This window comes from Triturus cristatus, chromosome 3_2, assembly GCF_964204655.1.
Source record: "Triturus cristatus chromosome 3_2, aTriCri1.1, whole genome shotgun sequence".
Taxonomy (NCBI): Eukaryota; Metazoa; Chordata; class Amphibia; order Caudata; family Salamandridae; genus Triturus; species Triturus cristatus.
This window is the reverse complement of record NC_140584.1, coordinates 562,454,711-562,470,916: the sequence shown is the minus strand read 5'-3', so window position 1 is coordinate 562,470,916 and position 16,206 is coordinate 562,454,711.

Genomic DNA, 16,206 nt, shown 5'->3' with positions numbered 1-16,206 from the left:
AAGCGGGGGCTGAGAAAAAAAGGGGGTCCCAAAACACGTTTTCCCCATGCATTTTCCCATAGGACGTTTAGTCCGAGCTACAGCCCGAACGGCTGAACAGAATTACTTGAAATTTGGCAGAGAGGTAGTCCTCAGGTCAAGGATGTGCCTTTTGTAGGTCTGGTGTAAATCTGTTCAGTAGGTCCTGAGAAAATAGCATTTAAATCAATATATATATCTGTAAGCGCGCTCCGTGCGCTTACCGTAAGCTTACCGTACGCGTACGGTGCCGTGTGCGAGCTCAATTCTGATTGGTGGTTACATGACTGTAAACATTCGAATCGGTCGAAATCAGGAAGTGTCGGCCGCCATTTTCTGTCTCTCGCACTGAGAAACAAAGGTGGGGAACGTGAAAAGGGGGCAACGAAGAGAGTTGCAGACCCCCTAGTGTTTGTCAGGGGGTCCAAGATGGACCCAAAAGTACGAAAAATACATTTAATAATTTAAAAAAAAAATCACGGAGTGCGCGTACGGTAAGCTTACCGTACGCGCACGGCAAAAAAAAATTAAAAAAATAAATAAAGAAGTAACAATCACATTTATTAAATAAATTAAAGGACCCACAAGGGAGAAAAAAACAAATGTTAATGAGTAAAAAAACGCGAGGCGCGCACGGCATGGACTGCGCAACGTGTGCGCTGGGTGCGCGAAGCGCACCGTGTGCCCACAGCGCGCGCACGGTGCGCGAAGCGCACCGTGCGCTCAGGGTGTGCGCACAATGAAAAAACAGAAAAAAAAATAAAAAATAAATACATAACTTAGCATTTAAAAAACCGTACAAATTCACTGAAAAAACCATAGGTTTCACACATGTTATAGTTAGCTGTACATTTCACTCGTAAAAAACCAATGAAATTCCACGTTATAGTTAGATCAGGTAACTATAACTTGCGCGACCGCAATCCACAATGTGTAATTTCAGATGTCATCATTGATGTCATGAGTGATGTCACTGACCATGTCATAAGTGATGTAATATGTGACGTCATCAGCAGTTTATTGTGGGCGCGCAAGTTATAGTTACCTGATCTAACTATAACGTGGAATTTCATTGGTTTTTTACGAGTGAAATGTACAGCTAACTATAACATGTGTGAAACCTATGGTTTTTTAAGTGAATTTGCAAGGTTTTGTAAATGATAATTCCTAACTATAAAGTGTGTGGAACCTATGGTTTTTTCAGTGAATATATATATATATATTACCTACTGGCAGTCGCCAGTAGGTAGTTATAGATAGGACCTATTTTCCATAGGAAATCCGCAACATTCTATTTTGGAATAACGTTGAAAATTTAACGGTGATTCGTCAAGCTGGGGGCGAGAAAAAAGGGGGGTCCCAAAACGCATTTTTCCCATTCATTTTCCCATAGGACCTGTTGACGCAGCTACAGCCCGAAGTGCTGAACGGAATTACACCAAATTTGGAAAATAGGTAGTCCTCAGTTCAGACTCGTGCCTTTTGCTTAAATGGTGTAAATCCATTCAGTAGTTCCTGGGAAAATCAAAAGTAAAATCACATAAATATCTGGGCAGAGCCTAACCACACATCTCATCGTGAGATCTGATTGGCTGTCAGCACTTCATCCAAGAAGTGTTGGCAGCCATCTTGGGACCAATATACATGATAGCACCTCATTAAAAAGCATTGCAGTTAATAGAAGGTTTTAAGACTTTAGTTACATTATAAATCATTTGTTGATGGTACCATACTCATTTTAGGAATTGTTGTGTGTTCTAAGGTGATTTTACCATGTGAAAAAGCCTTCTGCTGTGATATCATGAATCATGTTTGGGAGAAAACTATTTTCTCATGCTTTTCCCACAGATGTTTGGAAGGTGATCTATAAGCTAAACTGAGAGCATATTTTCTGTAAATTCACATTATCTTTCTCAGTCATGTGAAAATTAAGTCTGACATTCTCAGTAAAACATGTACATCCAACAAGGGCAGAGACTGTCAGTTGATTCCTTTGTGTTCTACTGCAGCTTCCCAGAGTGTTCTAAAGAACAACTAGAGCGCTAACAGTCCTACTTATGACAAACGTATGGCACACCTGAAGCCATCTTGGTTGGAATAAAGTGGTAACTCTTAAAACATTTGATTTAAAAAGGAACAAAATGAGGGGGTTCATTTTGCCATAGAAAGTATGATTAGTGCTGCAGAAAGAAAAATTAGGGCACATTTTGAGTGACTTCTCAAATCCTCTTCTATTTCATTAAAAAATTCTGACATGCAGACTGAAACATGCACTTTCAATACCAGCAGCAGACTTCCCTGGTGAGCAGTAGCTTTACTACAGTGATCTAATAGGCAACTAGAGTGCTAACATTCTGAATTTATGGCAAATGTGTGACACATCTGAATGCCTTCTTGATGGAATCAAAGTAAAAAACTGAAAGTATTTCCTACTGAGGAGACTGTAGTAAATGAGGAAATTAGGAAACATCATAACAAATAAGCCTCCCAAAATGGCCACCAGAGACAAAAGAGCCCAAATGTAGCCCAAATATCACCCAGATGTAGCCCAAGTATAGCCCAATGACAGAATGTCCCAGAGTGTTCTTAAAAACAACTAGAGCGCTTACTGTCTTCATTATGACAAAAGTATGGCACACCTGAAGCCATCTTGATTGGAATAAAGTGGTAACACTTAAAACATTTAATTTACAAAGGAACAAAATGAGGGGGTTCATTTTGCCATAGAAATTATGATTAGTGCTGCAGAAAGAAAAATTAGGGCACATTTTGACTTCTCAAATCCTCTTCTATTTTATAAACAAATTCTGACATGCAGACTGAAACATGCACGTGGAATACCAGCAGCAGACTTCCCTGGAGAGCAGTAGCTTTACTACAGTGATCTAATGAGCAACTAGAGTGCTAACATTCAGAATTTATGACAAATGTGTGACACATCTGAATGCCTTCTTGATGGAACCAAAGTAAAAAACAAAGTATTTCCTACTGAGGAGACTGCAGTAAATGAGGAAATTAGGAAACTTCATAACAAATAAATCTCCCAAGATGGCCACCGGAGACAAAAGAGCCCAAATGTAGCCCAAATATCACCCAGATGTAGCCCAAGTATAGCCCAATGACAGAATGTCCCAGAGTGTTCTAACAAACAACTAGAGCGCTAACAGTCTTACTTATGACAAAAGTATGGCACACCTGAAGCCATCTTGATTGGAATAAAGTGGTAACACTTAAAACATTTAATTTACAAAGGAACAAAATGAGGGTGTTCATTTTGCCATAGAAATTATGATTAGTGCTAAAGAAAGAAAAATTAGGGCACATTTTGAGTGGCTTCTCAAATCCTCTTCTATTTCATTAAAAAATTCTGATATGCAGACTGAAACATGCACTTTTAATACCAGCAGCAGACTTCTGTGGTGAGCAGTAGCTTTACTACAGTGATCTAATGAGCAACTAGAGTGCTAACATTCAGAATTTATGGCAAATGTGTGACATATCTGAATACCTTCTTGATGGAATCAAAGTAAAAAACTAAAAGCATTTCCTACTGAGGAGACTGCCGTAAATGAGGAAATTAGGAAACTTCATAAGAAATAAATCTCCCAAGATGGCCACCAGAGACAAAAGAGCCCAATTGCAGCACAAATATCACCCAGATGTAACCCACATGTAGCCCAATGACAGAAGTGTGCAAAACACTTATTTTTTGTGTATTTGCAGTTTTATATAGTGCAGACTTGTCAGGTATTGGAGTGCTTTACATGAGCATTGGTTACATCACACAAGATCAAATTCATTTTGGTTGTAGACATGGGGAGATTAAGTGATTTGACCAGAATCACCGAATGTTGAGCTGAAGCAGAAACTCCAACTTGGTTCCCCAGTTGCAAAGTCTGCAGCCCTGGAAGTAACACCACATCCTCTCCCCTAGGTGCAACATTTAATCAAGTGGTCAACTGGATAAAAAAACATAAAGATTACAAATAATTTATAAGTTCTTTGTCGCTATCTGAAAACTCAGAAAATATGTCCTCATTTTAGTTTTTTAGAGCACTAACCATAATTTTGATGCAAATAAGACCCTCTCATGTATTTCTAAAGGAAATACTCTAGGTATTACAGTTTTGATTACATCAAGATGACGTCAGGCGTTCCACACTTTTGTAATAAATATAGAATGTTAGCAATCTAGTTGTTCATTGGGATACTGTTGAGAGGCAGAGGCCAGGGGCACGGACTCTGAAAATTGAAGGCAGGTAGGAGAGTGCAGAGGCAATAATTTGACCACACTGGGCAGGCAGGAAGGGCAGTGGCAGCACAACAGACTATGGAGGGCAGTGGAAAGGGGGCCAGGGGCAACAAACCAACAATACAGGTCTGGCAAGAGAGGCTGTGGCAATATAATAGACTATTGTGGGCAGAAGGAAGAGGCAGTGGTAGTACAACCATACATGCCAACAGACCTGTTTCAGCCAGGAAACTTCCAATGTTTTTAAGCTCAAATGGGCTTTATTTGATCTGTCTCCTGTCTACAATCTCCTCTTTTTCAATGTAACTCAAAGGGGAAAATCAATACCCCAGTTTTTTTTTCAAAATCTCCCTCTTACCAAGTTCAAAATGTTCGCAAGTATGGTACATTGGATCATGGTAGGCAGGAGGAATTGGGGTAGGGACATGGACTCGGATAACAGAGGACCGGAGGGACATGGAGAGGTGCACCAAACTGACCCTACAGGGCAGGCATCAGGGTTTGCAGCAGCACAATACACCACACAGCGCATGCGGGACGGGAGTGCAGCACAACAATCCATAGAAAGCAATAGGGAGGGGACAGGACCATGCACATGGACAACAGAGAACAGAGGGGAAAGAGGCAATGGTAGCTAGCTGACCATAATGGACAGACAGGAGAGAAACCTGCAGCATAACAGACCATAAAGGGCAGGAGGAAGGGATCAGGGGCATTACAATGGAACAGACAAGCCAGGAGGGAGGGAATAAGGGTCTGCACATGGAAATAGAGGGCTGGGGGCAAGGGGGCAGGGCAGGAGCAGCAAGATGACCATGGAGGTCAGGCAGGATGGGCACTAGAAACAAGACACACCATGGAGAGCAACAGTGAGACTATGATGGCATACACACAGACCATGGAGGGAAGGTGGGAGGGGGTCAGGGGCAGCTATCTGACCACACAGGGAAGGTGGGAGGGGCCATGGCAGCACAGAAGACCATGCATGGCAAGCGGCAGGGTCAGTGGCAGCACAATGGCTATGATGGGCAAGAAGGAGGGTGCAGGGGCATGCACAAAGGACCATGGAGGATAGAAGGGAGGGTCAGGACCTGGGCACAGACAAGAGAGTTCAGAGGAAGGGGCCTCACAACAGACCGCGCGGGGCAGGCAGGAGGAGCAGTTGCAGCGCAACAGACCAGGGAGAGCAGAAGGCTGTGGCAGTAAAATGGAACATGGAGGACAGGAGGAAGGGGATAGGAGCATGGCATGTGGACAGGGACAGGTTACAGTCATCTGACAATGCTAGGCAGGTGGGAGGGGAGTGGCAGCTCAACAGAACACTCAGAGTAGATAGGAGTGGCAGGTCCATGGAACATGGTGGGCAAAAAGGATGGAGCAGGGGCATGCACAAAGACATCGGAGGGCAGGGGGAAGGAGAATAGGGGCAGCAAGATAAGCACAGAGGCTAAGCAGGAGGTCAATGATGGGCCATTGGGCAATGGAGGGCAGGAGGAGTGGACTGGTACATCATGCTAAATGGAGGGCAGTGGCAGCACATCAGACCATGCATGGCAGGAGGGGGGAGGCTAGTCCATGGATTCAGACAACAGAGGATAGGGAGGAGTTGGATGGGGCAGCAAGCTAACTGTTCAGAGAAGGTGGGTATTAGGAACTGTATTGTTTTTAAAATGTGTGTCTGTGCGAACTACTTAAAATATGAACAAGTATGCAGCATAATCTCACTTTTATTCAAGAAGAAGAGGACGTTTGTGACTGTGACTCCGGGCTCACTTGGCAGAAACACCCCCTGACCCTCCACCCCCCATCGCAAAATGTAATGCCCGTGAAAAGGGTAGGTGGACGCAGTTTTATATAGAACATAGTACTGAGAGCACAATTGAAAATGAAAACTAGATATAGTATATGGTATAAACAATGCACCAAAAAGTGTGATATAAGTTGAACCGGGGCATGAAATATAATATGCAATACATTGTGCGCAATGACAGATTCATTGGAGAGTGCGAGATAGCACAGGCACTAGCGCGTGCTATGCGATATGCGCCTTGGAGTGTAATATGCACAGGGCAGTGTTGTGTAACCTAACTTTTCTCTAAAGTTGTAATATAAAATATGTGCTGGGGAGTGTAACGTTGCATATGCACTGTGACAAAGATATGGATCCCAGATTGTAATATGTATGCCATAGCGCTGTGCGTTATAACATAGGCATTGAGGAAGGCACGTTAGATGGGACAATATAACCCATGCAAAGGCAAGTGTGGCATGACATATTCACGGGATGGTGTTACAGTGCACATGGGCGAGAGAGTGTCATAGCATACGCACTAGCTGGTGGAATACAAAACAGAGGTGTGAGACACTCGGCGGGCACTGGTGGGTGTAACACAGCATTGGGCTCAGCCAGGAGCACGCTGTGACTCTCAAGTGAGGTTCGTCTCCTTTCCAGAGAGTAAAATAAAAAGTATTACACATCCGGCGAGTTTCTCGCATAGTTTGGTCGAATTTTTGTCGAATCCCCTTTGAATGGCTTGGTGTGCGTGTATATTAAATGTGCCCGTCAATATCTACCCATGTTTGTATAAATAAACGACAAGGGTGTCTACTTGGAGAGTACCCAATGGCGGGGGCACCGGGATTAGGCACGGTAGGGCGTCAGACACGTCAGAGCTTCACTAGCGGTGTAAATACATTCCATGTGGATTTATTCTATGCATAGTCGCCTTTTAATGAATATCACGCAAATCGTCATGGTGATAGGTACGTACGGTTTGTCCAGCATGTCCAGCATGTCCAGCATGTCCTAGGTGTTTCTATAAATATATATTTTTTTAAAATAATAAAAAACAAAGGCCGGCTCCGGGGGATGGGGTCCCCAGGGCCATAAGTGGACTGAGGAGGGGGGCAACGCAGCCCCCTCCTAAAGAATAAAAAAAAAAAGCCCATGACCCGGGGGTTGGGGTCCCCGGGGCCGATTAAGGCCTTGGGAGGGCCAAATTAATCTTTTTCAACAAAAGAAATTAGGGTGCAGGCCCTGGGGGATGGGGTTCCCAGGGCCAGTAAATTAGAAAAAGAAGGGGGGCCACACAGCCCTCCTTCTTGAAAAAATAAAATAAATAAAAGACCGGCATCGCGCCGGAGGCCACGCCTCCTCCTTGCAGCACTCTGCAAACGCGCCCCCTGTCCAGTTGTAAGTTGGGGAAGGAATTCCCCTTCAATACTGAGGGTCCCTGAGGGCCAACTAGCCCAACAGGTATCTCCAGTATGCGCCAGGGAGCTGCGTTGCAGACAGGTGTTCTGAGGCCACGCCCCTTTTTACACCTCTATGCAACGCAGCTCTGTGGCGCTTACTGGAGGTACCCAGTGGGCTAGTTTGACCCTAGGGACCCTTAGGATTCATGGGGACTTAATCTCTCAACTTAGAACGGCCACTGGGCGCGTTTACACAGTGGTGAAGGGAGGGGACGGGGCCTGAGGTGACGTGTGCAAACATGCCCTGTGGCGCGTTTTAAGTTGGGGAAATAATTCCCTTTCAATCCTGTGGGACCCTGGGGGCCAACTAGCCCACCAGGTGCTTCCAGTAAGCACCACTGCTCTGTGTTGCAGAGAGGTGGTGCAGGCCGTGCCCCTTTTTACACCTCTCTGCAATGGCGCTTACTGGACGTACCTAGTGGGCCATTTTGCCCTTAGGGATCCTCAGGATTCAAGGGGGCTTAATCTCCCAACTTAAAAAACGGTCACAGGGCGTGTTTACACAGTGGGGAAGGGAGGGGATGGGGCCTGAGGTGATGTGTGCAAACACGCCCTATGGCGCGTTTTAAGTTGGGGAAATAATTCCCCTTCAATCCTGAGGGCCCCTGGAGCCCAACTAGCCCACCAGGTGCTTCCAGTAAGCGCCACTGAGCTGCGATGCAGAGAGGCGGTCCAGGCCGTGCCACTTTTTACACCTCTCTGCAACGCAGCTCTGTGGCGCTTACTGGAGGTACCTAGTGGGCTAGTTGGACCCTAGGGACCCTCAGGATTCAAATGAGCTTAATCTCCCAACTAAAAACGGCCACAGGGCGTGTTTACACAGTGGTGAAGGGAGGGGACGGGGCCTAAGTTAACGTGTGCAAACAAGCCCTTTGGCGTGTTATAAGTTGGTGGAAATAATTCCCCTTCAATCCTGAGGGACCCTGGGGCCCAACTAGCCCACCAGGTGCTTCCAGTAAGCGCCACTGCGCTGCGTTGCAGAGAGGTGGTCTAGGCCGTGACCCTTTTTACATCTCTCTGCAACGCAGCTCTGTCGCGCTTACTGGTGGTACCTAGTGGTCTAGTTGGACCCTAGGGACCCTCAGGATTCAAGGGGACTTAATCTCCCAACTTAAAACGGCCACAGGGCGTGTTTACAGAGTGGGGAAGTGAGTGGACGGGGCCTGAGGTGACGTGTGCAAACACGCCCTGTGGCGCGTTTTAAGAGGTAGTTTTAATCCCCTGCCCTATTATATACTAGGGGCTTACAGAGGAGGTCATGCTGATCACAGGGGACCCCAACGCATAGTGTTCCCTAGTGTATGTAGGTGTTTTCACTGTATTCTGAGTGTCTTTTAACATAGCACTGGCTCTAGGACTGGTTAGTCAGACTCAGTTACCACCAGTATCCGTCTGAAAAAGTTGAGGGTACAGGATGATTTTGCAACAAGGCTTCTTTCTGCTCTTCTGTTTGTTCTTTCTGCACGTTATCCTTCTTCCTGCACTTTTCTTCGTCTTTGAGGACTTCTGTTGCTTCTTTCTGCATTTCTTTTTTTTCTTTCTGTGCGTTTTTTCTTCTTTCTTCACAAGTCCTATCTCTGTAGGCATAGTTAGGAATTAGCATTTAAAAAACCTTAGAAATTCGCTGAAAAAACCATAGGTTTCAGGGGCGTTATAGTTAGCTGGAATTTTCACTCGTACAAAACGACTGAAATTCCCCCGTTATAGTTAGTTCAGCTAACTATAACTCACGCGCCCGCAATGCACTGCTGATGACGTCACATATTACATCACTCATGACATGGTCAGTGACATCACTCATGACATCACTGATGACATCTCAAATGACATCACTGATGACATCTCAAATGACATCACTGATGACATCATCATTGTGATAGAGTGGCAGACCTCCTCTACCCCTAATATAACCTTTGATACACACATTCAAAAATATAAACTAAAATTTTCAAAACAATGGACATACCAATATCAGTTACAACAACCTATTCAGTAATTCAAAGATCCACATACACATCCACTCATTCACCAACAGTCCTATACATGTCCCTCATACATGTACTCACTCATCATATGTACTCATACACCTATACATCCTGTTATATAACGCCACTCATCCATAGAGTTACACACACACATAGTCACTCATGCTAATAAAGAATCAAACATCCATTTACTTGCATATACAGTTATACACACACCACCACACTTACTTCTATAGAAACTTACACATACTTAGTCTTTTAAACAATCACTTATAGAAACACATACTTATTCATACAGGAACTCTTTCAATCTCTCACTCTCACATATACTCACTTATATACACCAATAGTCACATATACTAGTTTAAAACATATGCAGTTACTCATAAAGACACTATTGAGACAGGCATTCACTCACTAACACACCCATGCACATACTCATCCACCCATACAGTCCTGCACACATGCTGTCTTCAACACATACAAACAGTGAGTCACTCATTCATGCACCTATGCACTACGTAATACCCCCACCGAACCATACTGACACTCAGACACTCATACTGATACTCAAAAAAACAACTAATAACCTATATAGACACTCATGTAGCTACTCACCAACCCATGCAGCCACTTATACACAAAGTGAGAGACCGATACAGATATTTACATATTTAAACATTACTCACTAAGCCATGTATTCACTAAGATACACTTACTCAGTCAGTTATACAATCATTTTTTCAAAAACAAATCATCCATTTAGACACTTATATACCCATTTACTCTTCCATCGACCTTGAGATATACATATATAAAACATATGTAATTTACAGAAAAACACACATTCACTGGTTGATGTCATCAGTGATGTCATCAATGATGTCATTTGAGATGTCATCAGTATTGACATGAGTGATGTCACTGACCATGTCATGAGTGATGTAATATGTGACGTCATCAGCAGTGCTTTGCGGGCGCGCAGGTTATAGTTAGCTGAACTAACTATAACGGGGGAATTTCAATGGTTTTGTATGAGTGAAAAGTCCAGCTAATTATAACGCCCCTGAAACCTATGTTTTTTTCAGTGAATTTCTAAGGTTTTGTAAATGCTAATTCCTAACTATAACGTGCCTGAAACCTATGTTTTTTTCAGTGAATATATATATATATATATATATATATATATATATATATATATATATATATATATATATATATATATATATATATGTGTGTCAACTTCGACCGTCTGGACACTCTGGACTTCGCTGGACTTAGCTTTGGGAACCAAAACTGCACAGCGGAAGATGCCTGCTGCTCTTGGTCTCATTGTCCTGCTGGTCATCTGCAACATCCGTGTCCATGCTCCATATAGGTTCTTCACCAGGCCTGTGAACATCCAAGACACCTGAAGGAATCTCCCTTGGAGTGAAGGAGCCACTCCCCTGCATCTGCAGACACCTCAACACAGCTGACCGGTCTGCTGATCCTGGGCTCCCACAGACTCCGAAAGCCTCTGCAACACAGGTGGTGGTTCTGCAACTCTCTCGAGGCCTGCACTGTCTTCATACTGAGTTTTGAGGCCTACATTTATGGGGTTAATTTATTCAGCCACTGCCCAGCAACACTCACCAGAGCCTACAGCATTCTGGGAGCTGTAGTTGTGGCAGAACTACAGTGGAGTTGCACACATGTGACCGTGGGTCAGCGGATTTCCGCCAATGGCAGTGACTTTGGACAATGAAAGGTGGGGGTGGAGTTACCGCTTGCAAAGCAGCAGCATCTGAGGAAGGCCGTATGGCCGAAATGCATTATGCACAAGCTGTGAACAATTAAAGATCTTCCAACGTTACCCCTGTTGTGGCTTCTACCTGTTCTCGATGGAGTAGGAGTTTCTTTGATATATATATATATATATATATATATATGTCAACTTCGACCGTCTGGACACTCTGGACTTCGCTGGACTTAGCTTTGGGAACCAAGACTGCACAGCGGAAGATGCCTGCTGCTCTTGGTCTCGTTGTCCTGCTGGTCATCTGCAACATCTGTGTCCGTGCTCCATATAGGTTCTTCACCAGGCCTGTGAACATCCAAGACACCTGAAGGAATCTCCCTTGGAGTGAAGGAGCCACTCCCCTGCATCTGCAGACACCTCAATACAGCTGACCGGTCTGCTGATCCTGGGCTCCCACAGACTCCGAAAGACTCTGCAACACAGGTGGTGGTTCTGCAACTCTCTCGAGGCCTGCACTGTCTTCATACTGAGTTTTGAGGCCAGTATTCCCCGGCGAAACTACTGGAACAGAACCCCTGTGCACCGCGTTGACTTGCCGTTGCCAAGGCTTGTTGAATATCTCCTCCACAGATCTTTGGGCTCCAAGAGGCCCCAACCTCAAGCAATTCCTGCAGCCAAGATCTTCACCCTCACCACTTCCTCTGCACTGTGGTCCTTTTTCATTAGTGAGCTGCTTATGTCCTCTTGCGACTCCTGTGCTTTCAGCCCGTGGGTCCTCTTGAGGGTCTACTTTGGCTTCAGTGGGCTCCCCTGCTCGCTCGGGCCTGCTCCAACTTACTTAGTCGTGGTGAGTCACTTGGACTATGCTGGTCCCGACACTGCACCTTTTTCATCGACTATGTTGCTTGCCGCTTCCAAGGCTTGTTGGTGCCCCTGCCAGACACTGACCTCTTGGCCCTCGGCATCCAACGTGGGACAGCTTACAAACAGCTCCTAGTCTTCTACAGCTTCACCAGGTCCGCACAGCTGCAACTTCAAGGGCACCGACAACCTCTCCTACATCTCTGACATCAGTGGGCTTTCGTCACCCGGGCCTACTGGTCACTCCTGAGTGGCAAAGACTCTGTCCCCTCTGCTTGCAGGTACCCCTCATCCTGAATCTATCTTTGGGTTCCACTGGACTCCTTTATCTTCTTTTCCAGCAACATCTTTCCTGAAGTCCTTCAATGTGGTCTATGGCGGTTTTGACGTCACTTGACACCTATGCATCCAGCTTCCCTGGTGTAGGTATCCTGGTTCATGGGGTATCCATGGGTGGGGTGACTCTCCAACCTTCCATCTTCCACGGGGTTTCCTCAGGGTCCACTGGGAAGGGTTCTTCTTCTTTAAAATTACAACTGTAGTATTGTGTGTATTCTGTTTATATCCCCGGGTAGGACATAATACAATGTGTTAGTGAGAGTTTGTAATACATACTTTTATAACTATACTGTGTGACTCTTTTTCACTTAACCTATACCATAGGATTAAGTACTGGTAAAACAAACTACTTTACACTCCTTCTGGACTAAGCCTGAAGGCTGTTCTCCACAGCTACCGTGTGAGAGCTTTCTAAGGGTGTCTGAGACACCTTGGTATATGTCTAAGACCACTAAAATCACCATAAGGGTTGTCTGGATAAGTGCAGGGTGCTACACTTACAAAAGTGAGCACAATTTACTAAGCCAGCCTCTCATAGTATAGTTAGTACGTGGGTAAATAGATGAGTGCATGGGTAGTGCATGAGTGAATGGATCATGTCAAGGGTACTGCCTGACTAAATGAATGAGTGAAAGGATAACATCCAAGTGATTGGATGAGTGCAAGGTAGTGCCTGGGTAATTGCATGAGTGCAAGATTAGTGTCTGGGTGATTGGGTGAGTGCATGGTTAGTGCCTGGGTGATTGGGTGAATGAATGCATAGTGTCTGCGTGATTGGATGACTGCATGGGTAGTACGTCAGTGAATGGATGAGTGCATGGGTAGTGCCTGAGTGAATGGATGAGCGCATGTGTACTGCCTGAGTGAATGGATGAGTGCAAGGGTAGTGCCTGGATGCATGGATGAGTGCATGGATAATGGCTGGGTGAATGAATGACTGTATGGTTAGTGCATGGGTAAATGGATGAGTGCATGGGTAGTGGCTGAGTGAATTGAGGAGTGAATGGGTACTGCCTGAGTAAATGGATGAGTGCATGGATAATGTCTGGGTAAATGAATGAGTGTATGGTTAGTGCCTGGGTGATTGGATGAGTGCATGCATAGTGGCTGGGTGAATATATGAGTGTATGGGCAGTACTTTTGAATAAGGATGAGTAGAAAGTAGTGCCTAGGTGGATTCGATATGTGCATGGTTAGTACCTGGGTGAATAGATGACTGCATTGGTAGAGCACAAGTGAATGGATCAGTGCAACTGTAGTGCCTGCATAACTGAATAAGTGGAAGGGTAACGCATGAGTGATTGAATGAGTGCAAGATAGTGCCTCGGTAATTGCATTTGTGCAAGGGTAGTGCCTGGGTGATTGGGTGAGTGCATAGATAGTGCCTTGGTGATTGGGTGAATGAATGCATAGTGCCTGCATGATTGGGTGAGTACATGGATAGGGCTTGGGTGATTGGATGAGTGCATGGGTGGTGCCTCAGTGAATAGATGAGTGCATGGGTAGTGGCTGAGTGAAAGAATGAGCACAAGCGTAGTGCTTCAGTGAATGCATGAGTGCAAATGTAGAGCCTGAGTGAATGGATGAGTAGAAAGGTGGTGCCTGAGTGACTGGATGTGTGTATGGGTAGTATCTGGGTAAATAGATGAGTGCATGGGTACTACCTGGGTGAATAAATGAGAAGAAGTGCAGTGCCTGGGTGAATCCAATAGTGTAACTGTAGTGCCTAGGTGAATGCATGAGTGCATGGATTGTGTCAGACTAAATGGATGAGTGCATGGGTAGTGTGTGAGTGAATGGAAGAGTGCAAGTAGTGCCTGGGTGAGTGGATGAGTTCATGGGCAGTGCCTCAGTGAATGGGTGAGTACATACATAGTGTCTGGGTATTTGCATAGTGCATGGGCAGCGTCTGGGTGATTGGATGAGTTTCTGAGTAGTGGCTGGAAGATTAGATGAATTCAAATGCAGTACCTGAGTGATTGGATGACTGCTTAGGTAGTGGCCAAATGATTGAACTAGTGCAACTGTTGTGCCTGAGAGATGGGATGACTACATGAGTAGTAATTCAATAAATCCATTACTAGATGAGTAATTTGACACACGTAATTTATCTCGAACTCCAAAACACTGTAAAAAAAGTCAAACATGTATTAGAATTTCATTTCGAACATTAAACAACCAAACAACATACAGTATTTTTTTAAGCAAAACTTTAATTCAACATAGACACATGTTTTACAGTTTTTTCCTGGTTCAGCTTTCATACTTGTTCACTTTCAACAGTGCTTTGTATGAAGACTCATCATGAGACAGAAGAAAAAAACAATCAATGGTTTGTAAAAATAAATGTGCACAGTAGATCATTACAACTATGTCATACTGTTCACTGCACTCACTACAAGTTTTTTAATACTGGCTTGCTGATAACTTACTACCTTCATGAAAGTACCTATATGTTAAAATTGTTTCTGCTATTAGTATATATGGTACAAAATGTCCAACAATTATGAAGCAGTCTTCATTTTTTAATATCCTTTGTAAACATCATCCCTTTTAGGCCAAATGATTTCTAAAATGTTAGTCCATGTATGAAAAACACAACTTATAGTACTACGTGGAAGTTGCTGTAGCAGAAACAAAAAAGGGACTTTTTTTGTGGTGAAGAGACTTTTTACATGCAACTTAAGGTTACTGGTATTAGCATTCTTCCATTTACTTTTTATCTGTAGTAATACAATGTAGTCCTCCAATATTTATAAATTCCTTTCCCGCAGTTAAAAAAAACCCTTCATTTCTAACAGCTTGCTGTAGACAATACCCCCAAGAGGCTGAATAATATCTCTGAAACACATAATCCATATACATATCAACACAATGCCACATTCATTGTAATCTTAGATTCTCCTTGGAACTTCGGTTCTAGATACAGTAAATATGAGTTTGGTAACTTTTTGGATAGTCTTCATTTGAATGTCACTTGTATGTCAATGTACTCTGTCCATCCTGTTTGACATCTTAAATATATTGTGTAGTGCCCAGAAATTATATTAACTCCTTCATGAAATACGACTCCTATAGTTGTGAAAGTTCTTTATGAGATGGAAATTTGTGCAGCTTTAAGGTTTTTGATTTCCGTTCCTAACTCAGTACCATACACTCTGCATCGTTGTAGCATGACTATAATATATTTTCCATGCCTCTGTAGAAACAACGTTGACCTAAGTTCTGATCTGCAGTTTGGACAGGTCATAATTTGATGGGTGTTTGAAGTTAAATCTTCAAACAGCACAGCTTCACAATCTGGTAATGTCAAGTAGAGGAGTCATTCTGAATTGATTTCAGTGATAGACGAAAATTCACAATCTTCACAGTTATGGGTCAATTTATACGTTAAACCAAATAATTCATTGATATTCACATCTTCTTCATCTAATTGTCCCAGCATTACCATTAGAAATTCTTGAGCGTCCTGCTGAAGATTTTGAGAGAACACTACTGATCAAGTAGAGTCATCAGTGAGTTCTCTTTTCAGTAGCAGAATGTATAATACTTCTAATACTTCTTAATTCTTAAAGTAAACTACACAGTTGTGAAGACATTGTTTTATCTACCTTCTCTTTAATAGACTTTGTAAAATGAGGCAAATTATATAGTCCATTTAACACTACATTTGCACAACAGTTCACTCCAGATTTATTATCAAAGTGATAGCCTTGCATTTCCTTATTGTGCTTTAGTTTTCTTTTCTTTCCTCC